General features: G+C 35.6%; 1 long non-coding RNA gene across 1 annotated transcript in view; it reads right to left on the reverse strand.

The window, feature by feature from the left end:
- LOC306639301 overlaps positions 1–18,297 on the reverse strand; it is a 71,083-nt gene extending 52,786 nt beyond the window's left edge. Inside the window, exon 1 of the long non-coding RNA XR_013757606.1 lies at positions 17,745–18,297. This is a non-coding gene — a long non-coding RNA (uncharacterized lncRNA). The remainder of the gene's footprint in view (positions 1–17,744) is intronic.
- Positions 18,298–19,296: the final 999 nt, after the last annotated feature.

Below are 19,296 nucleotides of genomic sequence, written 5' to 3' on the forward strand. Positions count from 1 at the left end.
ACAGGTTTATCTTAAACAGGTTTATATAAAACAGATTTGTATGTTTTTTTCTCTTATTAATCTGACTCTTGCTATAGGGGACTGATTTTTGAGCCTACTATTAGGAAAGAAAGGAATTTCTTTTCTCCTACAGGACTAAGCTCTAAACTATACCTCACACCCATACTCTCACACTCTCCTTGACATTAAACCATCATCTTCAGTTATATTCAGTCAGCTACCTTGCAGATTAATTCAACTAAACCAGTTCATGATGATTTGCCACCCAGTTTGGGACAGAGTAATTTCTTCACTAAAAAGATTAAATTAAAGTAGATCAATTTTTTTTTTTTTTTTTTGGCGGTACTGGGGCTCGAACTCAGGGCCTTGTGCTTGCAAGGCAAGCACTCCACCAGCTGAGCTATCTCCCCAGCCCCTAGATCAATTTCTTTAAACTTTATTTTCTAAGATGAGTCTATTGATGAATTTTATGTACTCAAACCATAGGAATGAATTCAGCTCTAATAATAGACATTGGATGGGGCAGTGCATAATTGAGTCATTGACAACTCTGCATTATGTAACATTTACCCAGCTCTGGAGACTTGGAGCAAGAAAGGAATTAAGAAATACTATAGAAAAATCAATCACTTACAATGACAAACAAAAAAGATACCCTGAGTAAGCTTGATGATGAATTCTAGAGCCAGCTTGTTGCCATTGCTGCCATAAGCAAGCCCTTTGACACTGTGGCAGAGTGAGAAAAGTAGAAAGGCCCACTCCAGCCCTCTGGTTTGCCTTTTTTGCCTTTATACCGCATCAGTCTTCACAGACCTTTCTGCATCTAAACCCTCAGTGAGCACTTACAGAGGTGAGTTCAGTTTTTATCTCCCTTCCTCCTTCGACCCCTCATCTCCTTGATCAACTGTGAGACTTCACACTCAGTCTTTCTTCTCTCCTTCAGGAAATGGTACAAAGAAGGTGGTTGCTCATATTTTGCAGTGACATCTAAAATCTTATTAGCAATTTGGTAAAGAAAATTTTTACTCTTTTTTCCCTGAACAACAATGAAAAGTAGTGCCTGTTGTAGTTCTCAATTCCAATAAGAGATAATTGATTGTTCTTCAGATGCTATGGTAAAAATGAGATGAATTAGCTAAACACTAGGATGTAAATATTTGTAATAGGTACAGCTACATAACTATCCAGAGAACTTACATGTGTGTCTGTGTTTACCCTTAGGAATACACAGAGCATGCCACCTTATCCCTTGGGATGTCACCTTATCATTTGCCATGAACTTCCATTGACTTGCAACTTTTCTTGTAACACAGTTGTGCAATACAAGTATATGCTGCACAAGTATATGCTACACTATGAGAGATGCCATCTTTGTGTACAAGGTCATGGAAGTGGGGGAGATAATCTATCTGATCTCCACAGTAATTGAATTTAGCCTGGGAGTCTTGGCAAAGGGACAGGAATTATCCCATGGCTGACTACATTTTCCTCAGAAGACACATCACTAAACCACTAAATTCAGCTTAAGGTTTTATGGTCAGCTCATGTTACATTTAAATTTTGGATGTTATGATAGATTGAATGCCTTATAGAGTGATCAAACTTACCATGAAATCTCTCCAATAAAAATGTTTCATATTCAGAAATACACATTATTACATAAGTGGTAAATTCAGTAAGTTGATGTTAGGAGGAAATGTTGGAAAATATTCCTTGGGGGTGAGCTTTTATAAACCTCCAAATTAGAATAAATTTGTTGTACCCAGACAAATGGATTGCTTTGAACTGAGCACTTATTTCAGGAAGAGGGAGATGTTGGGAGCAAACCAAAGCAAGTACGCGCACGCGCGCACACACACGGTCTTACTTCATTTATTGCTTTTTGAATGGACTAAGACAATTGACATTCCCGGTAACCAAATGTTTTATATTTTAGAATATTGAGCATTTCTAAATTTTAAAAAAGGCATATTATTTTGCTTTTAACCTAATCAGTTTGATGATACTAAAGAAGTCAGCAAGCATTGCCAAATAGTAAGGTTTCATTGCATTAGAAAACTATTCATGAGTCATGATGTAATTAGAAATTAGTAACCTTTAGGAAAAGATTAGAGAGTTTTGTTGCAAAGTGATCTCACTTTGTATATTCTGTACATATCCTATGTAACACTGTGTCCCAGAACCTCAAAAATATAGTTAAGGAAAGCCTTCACTTTATCAAATATTGTTGTTACACAATTAGAGTGCTATTTTAGTGGTCACTGGCACAATGTAAGAAAGTTAAAAATAGACATTTTTCCCATTTCTTTTTTTTCCTTTATTAGATTCCCTTTCAAAAGCTTTATTTAAAAATATTAAATCTGATATCAAAGGCTGAAGTCTTATTTTAAAATAAAGGCAGGTCAAATGTGTTTAGAAGGGTTCTTAAGTGTAAAGACTGCAAGATATTTGAAAAGAAGAGATAATAACCAATATGCAAATCATTTTATTAAAAAATTCAGGTTTTAAAAGTATACCCACCAGTTCTAGAAGAAGTGCAGAATCATGGACCATGTCAAACCATGTTATTGCATCAAAACCTGATAACAATAGAATCAAGGTTAAGGTCAAAGAAAACAAAAAGGACCTTTTAAGCTATTTTTGGAACAGGAAGCTGAATGTGGAAGGTAACTACTTGTTAGTAGTCATATAACATTATCCAAGGGCAGAAGAAAGGCAAAACTCTATAAATAACACTTAACTTCCTTTTTTGCTTCCAGAAGATGGGTGCTTTGGCCAAGAAAGATACTTAAAAAAATCAGGAAGAGGGATTAGAAATTTAAGAGATAAGGGGATATAGGAGCTTGTAGCCACTTTCAGTAAATTCATGCCTACGATAATGTCCTCTCACTGAATACACAGTCTTTCGGGGTGTGATTGCTGAAATACAACCTGTAATCTTGTAAAAATCACAGAGAATTAGAACATCCCTAGAGGGTTAGGGACAGAGACAGATCCCATTTTTACAAAAGGAAAAAGAATTTCTGAAACAATAGACTTGCCATCAACCATACAGAACAAAGATTGTACATTAATTTCCACACCTCTATTATGGTTGTAAATATCCATGATACTAAATAAATTTTAAAAGACAAAACTTACAAAAATAAGCCTATTATCCTACCAAAATAAGTGCTTCTGGTTTTGTTCATGTTCTCCAGTCCTGCATCCATGAATGTGCACATTTATCTACACTTACAGGTCAGAATCGTCATTTTTAAATATTGCTCTTTAATTTACCAGAATAGAAATATTTGGTGTTTTTTATTGCTGTTGCTTTGTGTTTTTAGACTTCATAAGCATAATTTTAAATGAATAGATAATAATCTAATATAATATTCTATCATGTAGATGTATACCAAATCAGCCATTTCCCATAAAAAGAGATCTACTTCAACATAAGTGTCAAGCGATTGAGTGAAAACACACATACCATGCCAACAGTCAGGGAAGCTTTAAAAGCAGACTTTAAAAACGGACCTCACCAGAGATGAAGATAAAATATAATGATTTTATCATTATAAAATATTATAAATATTATAAATATTTTATAATGATATAAATATTTTATAATGATAAAATATTTAACTCAACAGGCATAAGACAGTATTTCAAAGGATTCCCAAGGAATTTGCTAAAATTAATATCACATTAATATGTACATTCTTGTCGCATTCTTTTAATAAGGTTCATGGTGGTAAATTTACTCTTTTCCAAATTATCTACAGAACCAATGGAGTCCTAAACAAACACCAACAGGAATTCTGTGGAAATTGAAAGAAATCATTTCAAAATCATTTAGAAAGAAAATGTTGGGAATAGAAAATTAACCCATTAAGAAGAAACAAATAATTCTAAATGGAGAGAAACAGAAAGCATTCCCTCTAAAAACTGGAACAAGACAAAGATGTTCTCTTTCACAACTTTTATTCAACCTTGTCCTTGAAACTCTAACCAGAGCAATTAGAAGAAAGAAATTAAAGGGTTACAAATAGGTAAGGAACTGAAGCTATCACTATTTGCCAATGACACAATTCTATATTTAGAAGATCCAAAAAATTCCACCAAAAATCTTCTAGAACTAAGAAATGAATTCAACAAAGAAGCAGGATATAAAATCAATACCCATAAATCAAACTCATTTCTATACATCAATAATGAATCCACTGAAAGAGAAATTAAGAAATCTACCCCATTCACAGAAACCTCAAAAAATAAAATAAAATACTTGGGAATCAATCTAACAAAACAGGTGAAAGATCTCTACAATGAAAACTGCAGGACACTAAAGAAAGAAATTGAAGTAGAACTTAGAAGAGGGAAAGACCTCCCATGCTCCTGGATCAGCAGAACTAATTTTGTCAAAATGTCCATGCTACATAAGACATTATACAAATTCAATGCAATTCCTATTAAAATCCCAATGATATCATTCATAGAACTAGAAAAAGCAATCATGAAATTCATTGGGAAAAATAAAGACCCAGAGTAGCCAAAGCAATCGTTAGCAAGAAAAGTGAAGTAGGAGGCATCACAATACCAGAACTCAAACTATACTCCAGAGCTATAGTAATAAAAATGGCATGGTATTAACACCAAAACAGACATGTAGACCAAAGGTATAGAGTAGAAGACACAGATACAAACCCTCACAAGCACAAGGCCCTGGGTTCAATCCCCAGCACCGCAAAAAAAAAAAAAAAAAAAAAAAAAAAAACCAAGACCCCTACAACACAAGAAGTTAAATCAAGAATTAATAAATGGGATAGAATCTAACTAAAAAAGCTTCTTCTCAGTAAAATAAACAATCAATGATGTGAAAAGAGAGCCTACGGATTGGGAGAAAATTTTTACCAAATTCACCTCAGATAAAACATCAATCTCTAGGATAAATATAAAGAACTCAAAAAAATTAACAACAACAAAATAGTAATAAATGGGTTATGCAACTGAACAGATCCTTCACAGAAGAAATACAATTGATCAACAAATATATGAAAAAATGTTCAACATCTCTAGCAAATAGAGAAATGAAAATCAAACGTACTCTAAGATTTCATCTCACTTCAATCAGAATGTCAATTATCAAGAATACAAGCAACAATAAATTTTGGCAAGGATGCACTCTTACATTGGTGCACTCTTACATTTGTACACTCTTACATTGCTGGTGGGAATGCAAAATGGAGATTCCTCAGAAAACTTGGAAAACTTAGAATGGAACCACCATTTGACCCAGCTACCTCATTCCTCCATTCATACTCAAAGGACTTAAAATCAACATACTACAGTCACTCAGCCACATCAATGTTTATAGCAGCTCACCTCACAATAACTAAACTATGAAACCAACCTAGGTGTCCTTCAAAAGATGAAAGAATAAAGAAAATGTGGTGTATATATATATATATATATATACAATGGAATATTACTCAGCTTTAAAGAAGAATAAAATTATGGCATTTCTGGTAAATGAATGGAGTTGGAGACTATCATGCTAAGTGAAATAAGCCAAACCCCCAAACACCAAAGGCTGAATGTTTTCTCTGATGTGTGGATGCTAATTCACAATAAGGGGAATAAAGTTACATTATATTAGGTAGAGGGGAGTAAAGAGAAAAGGAAGGGGTATGGGGGTAGGAAGGATAGTATAGTAAAACAGACATTATTACCTCATGTACCTATATGACTACATGACTGATGGGCTCCTACAATATATACAATTGGAAAAACGAGAAATTACATTCCATTTATGAATGACTTAATCAAAATGCATAAATACATTTCACTGTCTTGTATAACTAATTAGAACAAATAAAAAATTAAAAAGAAATTTAAAAAAAGAAGAAGAAGAAACAAGGCTAGGGGAATCTGGATGTGAAGATACAAAGCTAATTATAAAGATAAATAATTAAAGCAAATAGATAAAAATAGGAAATGAAACAGAATAAGGTCTCCAAAACACATAATATGAACACTTAACTATGACCAAAGGAATATAACAGATCTTTGAGTAAATTTTGGACAATTACAATAAATGAGGCCCAGATAACTGCTATTTTCATAAAGGGAAAAAAACTGGCTACCAGCCTCACATTTGTGAGAATTCATACCTGAATTCTTTTTGTTGACAAAGCAACTCTAGATTACCTGTGAATGTCAAATGACTCGTCATGGAGTCCTTTCCATAATTTTGATAATTTTGCCAATTTATCAGAAATCAAGAATAATTTTATGTTTGCCAGAAAGCATAAAAGATATGTGTGTATATTTAAGATTAGCTACTATACCAAATAACACATACTTACAAATTGAAGAAAGTATGATTAATCTGGAAAACATGGACTTTTAGAGACAAATCATGTATCTTTAAATGAATAAGTGACTTTTAAACATACAATGGTAGGAATCTTCATTTCAGGAAAAATAGATATGTACTCTTGGAAGTTCTTAGTAAGTGCTCACACCATTTAGAGTTAAAAGGCTATTTTACGTGAATATTGCTATCTTAACTCTAAACTTCATTCCAGCAGGTAGGCGGAAAATCAACCTCAATCATTTGTGAGGTTCCTTCTCACATCTTGGATTATACAAAGGCTTTAGGGTCTTATTTAGGGCAGGGTGACATTAAACCTCCTTACCCATTTAACCCTTTAAGTTTGTGTGTTATGATTTTCATGTCAAATCTGAGCATCTGAGTGTTTTTCTGGGAAAATATCATTAAATTGTATGACTAAAAGGATTTCATTCATGTCCATTTTTAAGTACATTTTTACTAAGAATTCTAGAATAGTAATTTTTTGCTCTTTTTTTTTCCTTCCAGCACTTTAAAGATGTCACTTCCTATAAAGAGGGGTTTGTTTTGTTTTGTTTCTGTTTTTTTTTTTTTTATTGCTTTTTTCCTTGCTGGTACCACACATACTGATCACTTTAGCCCTTTTTGTAATGCTAGGCAAACACAATGTGAGGTGGGCTGATGAGCTTAGCTGGAGACTTCATACTTCATGTAGTAAGACTCGGTCTACTTCTAGTCTGCCTCTTTCCTATTGTCTACATGCCAGGGCTTTCAATCAAGAGTTTGTGATTTTACCAGTTCTCTTCCTCTGATAGATCTTTGTCTCTTTTGATTAGCAGAGATGGAAAATCTACTTCTATTTCAGGCTTCTGGTTTAGCCCTTTAGTCTCACCTACTCCACACATCGGAATTCAGATGTAGATGTGCATTTTAGGTTTTATTAAAGCTTCCATTTTGTCACTGCTGCCAAAAAATATGTGCTGTTTGTTCTGCAAACAACAATATATCACTTCCCTGAGTTAAATCTAGCTTTGCCAGGAAAATAGTAAAAAAAAAAAAAAAAAAAAAAAAAAATTAAATTTAAGTTTAAGCTGAACAATAAATTTATCTACACCAGAATCAGGAACAATTTCTCAGAACAAGCTGCAGGTACTCAGTTTACCTCTCTGCATTCCTCATCTCTGGAACCTTTTTCTGTCACAGCTTTGCTGCATGCACAGCTCCCTGATGTTTGTAAATGCTTAAAATTTTATCAATTTTTTATTTGTTCTAATTAGTTGTACATGACAGTAGAACGCATTTATACATTTTGATAAAGCACACATAAATGGGATGTAATTTCACATTTTCTGATTGTACATATTGTAGGATCTCAATAGCCATGTAGTCATATATACACATGAGGTAATAATGTCTGCTTCATTTTATTTTTTAGTCTGGCTTTCTAGGTATAATCCATTAGAAATATTGTTTCCTCATAAATGACTTCATCTTACCTGAAAGGAAAAATATGCCCTTGAAATTTAGCTTATAACATGAGAAATATATATTTTTTTCTTAACCAGATTCTAGTTTTTGATATTTCTAGACTTCTTTGGGCATACCAGAAAAAATAGCACTCTTCATATTCCCCCTCCATGTCACAATCTATTGTATATTAGTCTGAAATTTAAGTCTATGTGACCCCTAGGGTCTCTCTCAAGAACCCTCTTCAATTAGCAGTTCATGCATGCTATTCCAAGATGACATAGATTAAGTTTGCTGTGTAGTGGATCATCAGCATAATTCATTCCTTGTATCAATGCAGTGTTTCCTCTCTCCAAGCATACAACAAATGGAGCTACTTTTACTTTACTTCGTCTTTCATGAATTTCACCAAAACACCTGCTACTCTATCATAAGCAAGTGTCTGGAGCCCAGAATATCTGGTGTAATTATAATCCGATACTACAAATGAGCGAGACAAAGCATGAAAAATGTTTCCCACCCTAATCCAGGCCATCAGATCCATCAGGTCAAGATTTCAGCCAAGTCACTGCTCATTGGTTTATTTTCTCATTAATTTCTGACTCATATTTAATTATATTTGCTCCATTTTCTCTCATTCTGAGCTAAGTTTAGATATCATGCTGAGTGATATAAACACAGAAGTCTTTTCAAATTATGAAATAATAGCACGTCTTCACTAGAGGGCCAATAGAAATTTTTCTGTTTCCTTTCTTTTTTCCATTACCAACTTGAAAGGTATACATGTTATTTTCATTCTACTGGAGTTTACATTTAAAACTTTAAAAATCAGGTCATATACTTTTTTCTAATAAAAATAAAGTATTTGTTATCTTCTTCATAATAAAAATAATGAACTTATAGCATATTAACTTTCTTACCAAATGCTCTTTATTTCTTCTGTTATAACTATCTAAATGCTTTCTTCCTAAAAGGATTTTAAACACTACACCATGTTTTTATAGTCTGTGCCAGTTTAGATTCATTAATATGTTTTACCAATATTTCTGTTTAGCATTTTTCTATGCAGTCTGTTGGGTTTTTTTACTTTTTTCTTGCTGACCTATGATCATTAGTAGTTATTTCATTGAAGCTTTATGAGTCTTTAGATGTATAAATAAGTTTTTATTTTTTCTTGCTCTTGAAAGCTATATTAGCTAGGTATAGAATTTTAGTTTCATGGCTATTAATGCATTAAATATATTGTTTAATTTTCTTCTATCATCCAGAGTTCTTTATGAATTTTTTTTCTTTATAAGTAACATTTTGTTTTCTCCAAACAAAATGTTTTCTACTTCCTTTGTCCTCGGTATTCATGTGTCTTACCACAATGTATGCAGCTATGGCTTAGATATTGTTTGTCCTCCAAAGTTTATGTTTTTGAGGCTTGATCCTTCATTTGGCAGGGTTTGGATGTGGACCCTAAAGGGAAGTGGAGCCTAGGGGAAGTTCATTAAGTCCATTGAGGGTGTGTCCTTGGAAGAGAGTGTAAGACTCTAGTCTCCTAGCTTCCTGTTTTGCAGCATGATCTTTACCTCTCATGTGTGCTCTGCCATGAGGTGACGCAGCAAAGACCAGCCCTCATCAAAGCCTGCACTATGATGTTTGTTTTTCAACCCCCAAAGTTATGACCTTAATAAACCTTTTCTTTATAAGGTTAGTCTGCCTCAGGCATTTCATTATGATATTGAATAGTTAACTAATATATATGTAGTGTGGAATTTTAAAAATTTGTGTCTATACTTTGTGCAGTTCTTCTATATGAGTACTCTTTCTTAAAGTCTGGAAAATCATCATTAATTATATTTTCAAATATTAGCTTTTCCTTATTCCCTACACTTTTTTTCTCGAATATCTATGAAATAATATTGGATCATTTTGCTATTTATTGCCTTCTAATTCATTTTTAAATTTTTAATGCACATTTTGAATAATCTCCTAAAATCTCTTTTAACTTCAATTTTTTTTTTTATGAAATGAAAGTTCTCCACTTTCTAATCCATGTGTTGAGTTTTTATTTTCAATCAAAAATTTTTTAACTTTAATGCCTTTTTTGGTTCTTTTCTATGTTAGTTTACTTGTTCCTTTTTAATAATCTTGTTCTTGTTTTAAGAATTCTATTTCTTGGAGTGAAATTGGAAAAATTACATTGTTATGTTGTGAATCGTGTGTATGTACATATATGTAACAATTCCCATCAGTACATACAACCATAATGCATCAATACAAAAATGTAGAAAAATTTTTGAAAAGAATTCTCTTTCTGTATTTTTGGACTATAGCAAAGTCTCTTATAGCTCTAGGACTTTGAAAGTAAAACATTCTGTTTACTAGATGTGTAATCTGTAATTTAAGTACAGTCAGTTCTCATTATTTGTAGATTCATATTTGTGAACTTACCAATTTGTTAAAATTTGTTTGCAGCACCAAAATCAATATTGGAGGAAGATTTCCAGCAATTCATAGACAAAGTAGCAATAAATTTGAATTTTCTGACATCTCGGTCCCCAGCTGAGGTCAAAGGGGGAAACACTCGGCATTCTTGTCTCAGTTCTCATAATGTAAACACATATTCTTTGTGCAATATATTTCATTCCATGTTGTTCACATTTCTGCATTTGTTGTTGGTGATTTCCCTTTTTAAATGGCCCCCAGTATCTGCTGAGGAACTGTCTCCTGTTCTTACATGCAAGAAGGCAGTAGAAGAGGAATGTGCTTACTAGGTAAACTTCATTCAGGTGTGGACTATTGTGCTGTTGACCATGAATTCAATGTTAAATAATTAACAATCAAGATTAAGTAAGGTATATTTAACTAGAAATACACATGAGTTTAGGTTATTTTTTGATCAATTGACAAAAAATGATATGATAGCAACTCATAGGACCAATGCCCCCTTGGTCCCCTAAGGGTCATTGTTCAATATTGAATAATTTTTCATTATTCTCTAATTGTGGTGACTTCATGAAACACAGCATGATTGACAAGAATTGACTGTGCCAAATTTCTCTTTATGTGTTAGAGATTTTTACCTAAGTATTCGTCCTCTGTTGGTGCCATCTTTCATAGGACCCTGTGAATTCCAGATTGTGATGATTCTTGTGGGAAACTTGTGGATTTTTACCTGCCTGGCTCCTTTGTGTTTCTGGACACATGTGAGTTTTTCAGTAATATTTTATTCACCTCAATATTGTTGTGGATTTGGACCTCAAATGTTCTCATAGTACAAAAAACAGATTCTGATTTCTTATGAATGATTCTGCTTCCACCACAGCCTAGAATGATTGGCTTGCTTCTTATTTATTTATTTATTTATTTATTTATTTATTGCACTGGGGATTGAACCCAGGATCATTTTACCACTGGGGTGACTTGTTTCTAAGCTAAGTTTCCTTTCAGGTCTTAAATATTTTCCTTTCTCAGTTTAGACATATGTCAATATTTTTTTCTGGTTTTAGTCATAGAGTCAAATTCAGAATTCTTGCCACATATCTATGTCAGTGTTAAAGCACTTGCCTATTATGGTCAAGGCCCTGGATTTGATCCCCAGCACTGCAATAAACAAAAAAACAAAAAACAAAAAGAAAAAAGAAACAACTCAAGGTCATAGTTTTGTGTTCTATAATCACTTTTATATTGTTATAATCCATTCATAAATTTGTTTTCCCTGTAGGAATTATGGATACCTGTAAGACAAGAACTTTGTTTTATCACCTTGGATTGGCAGTGATCATAACAGTGTATGTCATAAAATGGGTCTTCGTGAATGCTTACTGGATAAATAAAGTTCTAGAGGAGTAGCTTGCCAAGCCATTTTCACAACCATATTGAATTATATTGATTTCAATAGTTTCTATGCAGTTTTGTATATGACTATCAATATAACACTTTTATATAGCAGTTCAATTGCAGTGCTAGAAAAATAAACCATGGAGTTTTGAAATCAGGTGGTTTGCTGCATTTCTGAGAGTCATGGATTTGGGTAAGTTAAAATCCTCTCTATCAGCTTCCCATCTGCCAAATGAGGCTCACATGACTTATCCTGTGTGGTGGTCTGTCTATAAGATGGTCCCAAATGGACTTTCCTTCTGACATTCACACCCTGTATACTCCCCGTTCCTTCATTGTTAAGTTGAACTTGTTGATATGTTCCTAGTGAACAGAACATTGGAGCAGTGATGGATGTCACATCTAATGTTTGGTTATAAGAAGACTCTGGCTTCCATCTTAGTCTTCTCACTCACATCTCTCTTGGATCACTTCAGTTTGGGGGAAGCTAGCTACCATGTCTTGAGGCAGCCCTGTAAACACAGCATGGAATTAAGTAATCTTGGAAGTGAATCCTCCCTGAGTTGAGCTCAGGAGGAGTGCCACCCCAGCCAACAATTGATCACAGCCTTTTGACATTCTCTATGTCATATCATGTATCTTGGTGTCATACCATGTAGCCAAGCCACTTCTGGATTCCTGACTCACAGAAACCTACAGAAAAGTAGCATTGGTTGTTTTAAGCAGTTAAGTTTGGGGTAGTTTGCTGCACTGTTTATCCATCACTGTTATATCATGCCAATGTATTACTATTCAGAATCCACATACTAGACCTTTGCAAAAGAGTAAGAAAAAAAAAAAAAAAACTAAACAAACCATAGAAAAGGGCAGGCCTGGGAAAACTGAGAAATTAAGAAAGAATGCAAACACAGATTTATGTCAATTAGAAACATACTTATTACAACTTGATTGTAGCTCATCAGTGAGTGAAATGCCTCCCCACCTTATGCGTGATGTTTTAAGAGGAAAGGGAGCTTATCTGTTAAGATTTGCATGAAAAATGGAGTTGAGAAGAATGCCTAGCCACGTTGTTGGCAGTCCTTGTACATTTACTGAGAGGATTGATTACCTCGAAGGGTTACCCAGAAGGTCATCTGAGGCCCATGTTTGAATCTCTCTTAATTTTATTTCCACTTTTAAACTTACATGAATAGTTCTGATGATAATTACCAAATGTTGATATGTATGGAAAATCAGCATTCCACAAATATCTGAGTTGGGCAGCTTTCATACACGTGTGGCTGTTTGAAATTCAGCAAATTTCATTAGAATCACATGTTTGCTTAGAGAAATATTAGCCCAAAACTGATCTTGGAACACACACAGGAGCAGATGCAGAAAGGAAAAAATCTTAGGTTGAACTTGTAAGAATTAAAACTCAAGGTTGGATATTCTGAGTCCTCTGCTATGCTCTGTTTGTAACAGCCTTGATCTCTTTTAACACTCATCAATAGAATGCTGTATTTAATGGTTAGCAAAACTTTAAGCTAATGCAGCATCTATCAATGCCTACACTTTTTATTCTTTTATGTATTCTATGTTAATAAGCATCTTAATTGCCCAAATATCACTGTACTTATTGTCAATTAAGCATATTTAATCCCCATCAATTGCTTCCTTGAGACTGTGTATATGCCCTACCTCCATATCCTTCTCCCATCCTTTAGACTTTAGAATGTCATTAGGAAAACCAGTTCATTCCTTGAAATTTCATTTCAAGGTGCTTTTTGTTGTTGTTCATTTATCCTATAACATCTTACTAGGGATGATATTGACTACCTATATTGCAAGTTGAGGCTCTTTACTTTTAAGATTCTCTGACCTTAAACCTCACAGATCTTCATTCATGTTTTCTTCTTCCTTAAAATCATCTTCAGGATGACATTTTGACGTCTTAAAATGAACATGGCAAAAGAGAATTCATTATCTAACAACCCTCACCCCTTTCAAGACCTACTCTTCTAGAATCTTCTTCATGAGTAAAAAGGGCCATCAGTTGTTTGAATCAAAAGTCTTTAACCTGCCCTTGATGTCTGTCTCCCTTTTTTCTCCACTCCAGAGCACAAGAATGTCTTGAGAACTCTTGTGACGGAGCAAACCTACCTGGTTACTCAGGTCTCATCTGCAAGATTTTTACTCTGAGAACCTACTTTCCCACTGGGAGCATGGTACCCACAGCTGCCTAGCATCACATCACTCCACATATCATCATCCCACCTAGAATTTTCCCTGCACAGTCTCTTTATTTCACATCTCCCCTTGCCTTGTTCTCCTCTGTATAGATCCATGAGTTCAGGTACCTTGCATGTTCTAATAACCACTGCGATCAAAATGATTAAGCACAAAGTTGATGTGGCATTATGCTTAATCTTGGGACTCATCCCTTCTGATCTCAATAAAGTCATGGTGGTGTTAATGAAGCCCCTGGAACATGCTCTTCCCTTCAGTGTGACCTGCTGTCCCTCAATTTTTTTTTTCCCATTTGTCCTGATACACTTCCGGTTCTGTAGTGACCTTATTAAGGCCTCTCTCCAAAACTCTGAACTCATAGCCATGACTTTTCTTCTTGCCTTTACAGCTAATTTGTGATTTCCGTTTGCTCTTTTTCTATACCCCAGTAGCCAAGTCTAACTTAAAAACTTCACAACACTGTGCCAATTTGATCCACAATAAGTATATACATCATCTATAGTCAGCGGACCCCTCACACCTAAGGGTGCTTTCTCGGCTCTTGTTTCCACAGGGCTGTTCTAAACTGTTTCACTCTTCCCAGTTCCTCCCTCCTGTCTTACAGCAGGTCGCGGCAGTAGTCTGTGGGAGCTTCTTGCTCAGCTTTTCTCTTCACCTGTGATTATTATCTTCTTGCTACCTTGCAACCTCAGCAACTTCATCACACAATGATTCCTCCTTCACTTAAGAGAGAGGTGACCCCTTCATCGTCAAAATCAATCCCTCCACCTCCTCACCCAGGTCCCTTCACCTCTCCACCCAGGTTCTGAGTTTTGTTGTGTTTGTTTCTTTTTCTCAGGTAACAGGAACTTCTCTCCTAGTTACACATGTATTTCAATTGCCATTATTCAAAAAAAATCCCCCCTATCATACTAACATATAAAATATCTTCAGTCCTTTCATTTATCTTACTAACAAATAAAGTATCCTTCATTTTACAATTATCCAGAAGGAGGATGTTAGTAGTTTCTCCTCAGTGTTCTACCCACCAACTACCTGAATTACAACTTCATTCCCAAACAACTGGCTACTCAGATTTGTTAAACCTTTTGACTATTTTTGGTTTCCTCTATGATTTGGGTTCTGGTAACTCTTGTCTGACACTTTTGTCCAATGTTCTGACTCTAGTTTACTCTCCTCTCCCTTTCTCTCTTTGAGATTATGTCCACTGTACAGCTTCAATTATTTTCATTGGAATAATTCCAAAATCTATATTTATCATCCTCTTATCCTTAATCTCATTATTATGCCTACAGCTGCTCATCAGACATCTTATCAGGGATGGTTCTCAGATGTCTTGAATTCATCAGCTTTCAGTCCAGATATACTGCCTTTAATTCATAGTTCTCTCTTCTTCTTCCTGGGGTTTTATTGTTATTATTATTGTTGTTCTCATTCTTGTTAATGAGTCACTCAAAAACTTGCTCATTCAAATAGACACTCTGGAGTAACCTCATCTACTTTTTTCATCTGGACACATAGCCTATCATGTTTTCAGGTAAGCCTGGAACCCATGGGTTATGAAGTACTGCTCTTAGAATAACATCAGACCTGCATAGAACAGCTGCTGTTTCAAAATAAGACAATTCAGTGAGGATGTGTTCACAAAACTGCAAGTCCTAACCTAGCGGGCTGCCTTCATTCTGGGATGTTCTCTGTCTGCCCTTCCATGCAGTCTTTTTTTCCACCCAGGAGAATTCACAGTTGATGGTTTGTTTTAATGTTGATATGTGGCAAAATTCCATGAGGTTTCATTTTTTTAATGATCTATTCAATTTAAAAGGGTTGGGCCGTAGCTCAGTGGTAAAGCACTTACCTAGCATTTGTGAGGGCCTGAGTTTCATCCCCAACATCAAAAGCACAAACATAAAAGTAAATAGATTAATAAGTATCATGCAGTCTCCCTGTAAATTCCTTAAGTACAATTTCCCTCATTTCTATTTTCACTGTCACAAAATAGTTCAGTATTTTATTTTCTCTTTCCTTGATAATTATGACATCCTGAATAATCTGCTATCTTCCAAGGCTTTGCAATTTTCCAGACATCCTTACGTATTGATGACTGTCAGAGAAAATTTCTATAGCCATGTCCTTGGTCATGTCCCTCTCCTTCTTGATACCACCACCCCCACCACGAACACCAACGGCAATCCTTTATCTATTTAGATTCTAGATCAAATCAACCAGGATGCAATGTCTAGCACTGAGAGCTCTCTGTCATCCCCATACTGTATTGCCAAACCTGATCTGGTTACTGTGGTTCATTACCTTGTTTTATGGTCTTCACTGTGTTCTTCAACATCTGGAATCCTCCTAATACATTTGTTTCTGTGTTTATTATCTTTTTCTCACAAATACGCTAGAATAGCAGTTACCTGAAGAAAGAAATTTAATTTTTATTCACCATGGATTTCTATGGGGCTATTCCACAATTATAGGTTCTCTGTAACTGTTGCAAAAAAAAAAAAAAAAAAAAAAAAGACTGAACTATTTCTTACTCCAAACATCTCTCCTCTCCTTAAAACAGTGGTTTTCAACTAGAGATGATTTTTGCATCCAAAGTCAGGTAGTGTGCATGTTTTTCCATTCTATGGCAGCAAAGGAAAACAGACCAATTGCGTGCAGGAAAATTATCACAAAAATGTTCTCTTTAAAGGAAAAAATCTATCATTTGATAATCACAGGCCATGGGGAAGGAGACTTCTGGTCTCCCCACCAGCAGTCACTAGAAGTTTGATAATCCATAAGGAAAAAAATGCAAAAAACAGTGAATGAGAATACAGAGAAAGGGGCAGTCAAAGAAGAGACTGTCGCCCTGGAAACGCAACCCTTCAGCAAAAGAACTCATAATGAATCAATTGTCGGTTTAGCTGAAGTATTTGTGAATGGAATGCTTTCTACTCAATGAACGAGCGCAGTTCCATCCTTTACAAAGCCTGACTCAAAATGGGCTGAGAGATATGAGCATGGTCTAACTGATCGAGGACTGCACACATTTTCCCTCTTGTCACCCACTGTCATTCAGGTTTTACTCTGTATCTTAGACATTAGTAAACCACAAGCCGTAGGAGAAATCCAGTCATTTACAAGCTGACAAGATCTTTGTCCATCCGTTATTTTCCACACTGATGAGCTTTTTGATCATAGGACTAAGGTCTCCAGGTCAATGAAAACTTTTTCACTTCCAGAGTCCAAGAAATCTTACAGCACTTGGTTACAGAATCCTAGAATTCACTGGTCTAGAAAAAAAAAAAAAAACAACAACAAGTTTTTTTTCCTGTTTCTTTTTTAAGGATTAACCAAATTCACTAAGACACAAAGATTAAGGAATGTTACTAAAACTTCCAGAGAAAGACACAGTTTGGTGTCACTTACTAATGTGTTGTCTGGTCCCTCGAGTCTTATAATCAGAAAGTTCCATGGCTGTTTCCTTCTTTCTGTTTTCCCCTCAACATTAGACCCATGAGACCCCCCTCTAACTTGTCCTCTTTCTCCTCTATGCAGCTGGCAGTACTGTTGGTCCTAATTTTGGAAAGAAATACATAGTACAAAATGTACCCTAACAGTCCCTTCTATCACATGCAGATTCTTTCTTAGGGAATAAATTTTATTTAAACAAAGATATCCAGAATTTCACTTTAGCCTCAGGATTCTCAAAATACAGTTCTATTTACTAATCAGTCTTTCCAGGGATAAGAAAAAGATGCAGAGAAAATTCTCTACTATTATTAACACATTTGTGCTCACGAAATTAGTATTGACTCCATCTTTACTTGTCATCAAACTAGAAGCATACATGTAAAGTAAGATTGAGTTCTCTCGAAAATTCTATTCGAGTCTTTCTCACCTGGATCAAGGCATCGTGCTGTCTTCTTAAATCGTACCGCTAGAGGGAGTAAAACCCAGCAATCTGCAAAGTGATCCCAAGGCCAAAACAGCAAGGTTGGGTATTTCACCTTTCTCTTTAAACAAATGCTCCTCAGCTCAGTTGCCCCAGAAAAACACCAGCATCTGGTGTGCTGTGTTTATTCTGAAGATACTAGTTCTAAAAATAGTTTTCTGAAAAATTGCCCTAGTCGGCTGGGAAGCGCGCAGGCAGAGTGGTGAGCCAGCGAGTGGGAGGCTCTCTGCCTCAGGGGGACCCAAGAGGCCAAGTGTGTGGGACAAGAATGCACTCCAAGAACTCATAGCGGGTTTGCATGGGAGGGCCACAGGTGTCCATGAGCAGCATGGCAGGCAAACTCATTGATCCCTGTAGAAGTTTGGCCAGAGCTGTAAGAATCCTTGCTCAGCCCCCAAAGTAAGGAACTGTGATATCAGAGGATAGCTCCTATCTTGAGACTGAGGCCCCCACACTGGTGACATGGGAGGCATACCATGTCAACTCTGGAGGAGAGATTTGCTTCCTCAAGATGGTGGCAGTTGAAGGAGGCCTTACAAACCTCTGCTGGTCTTCCAGAAAGCACAGGTGTTGGATGGGGGAGACCCACATGCCTATCCCAGAGGTGGAGGGTAGAAAATGTCAAGATTTGGGACTAGTTTCCTTTCTCAAGTTCCATTTTATCCACATTTCCAATTCCTATTGGACTATTACAATTTTTAATATCATTTTCATTTTTCTTTATATTATCCTCTAAAATCCCCTAAAGACCTAAAGTAAGGAACTTCGCCAGGAGAATTTCTGTTTCTCTGAAGGGTGTTTTGGACACTCTTTCAGATATCCCCAAATGACAAAGTTAGGAGCAGCATACTCTTCTTCCTCAGGAACGGGGCTCTGTCTCCAATGGCCTTTCCTCTGTCACCGTGTTATCTTATGGTAAAGAGTGCAACTTGATTAGCCTCTAAGAAGAGACAGTCTGCACTATTCAAATCCTGGATAATGGTGTACACAGAATGGGAGAGCCCAGTGCACAGGCCCTAGGCCCCACCCTCAAAAGAACCTAGCTGCTTCTCTTTCACCCAGACCCCAAATCATAGACAGAGCATTTCCTGCAGACACCCTGCAAGGCAGGATGGAGGAGGACAAACGTTTCTGTGTTTCCCTGAGGAATATATAGATTTTGGTCTACTTGGAGACTGAAGATGTACACCGTCTGAACTTACATTGCTAAAATACATAATTTCCAAGCCTTTGTGTTAAGACAAAAAGAATATCAGCTTCAGTTTTAAGAAAATTCTGGTTTGGGGTACCTGTTCTGTCTCTATCTAGCTCAAATTTTAGATAACTCATCAAAGTTTTCCAGGTCTCAATTTCTTTATTTATAAAATGAGAAAGTTAGAGATTTTCTATTAGATCTTTCTGGTTCCAAGTTTCATGATTTCTGTCTAGAAAATGTATGAATTCATCTACCCTGTCTAGCCCACTATCTAAAAGCCAAAAGAGAGCCATCTGGGGTAAA

The sequence above is a fragment of the Sciurus vulgaris genome (genome assembly GCF_902686455.1).
Source record: "Sciurus vulgaris genome assembly, chromosome: 11".
In the NCBI taxonomy this organism is placed as follows: Eukaryota; Metazoa; Chordata; class Mammalia; order Rodentia; family Sciuridae; genus Sciurus; species Sciurus vulgaris.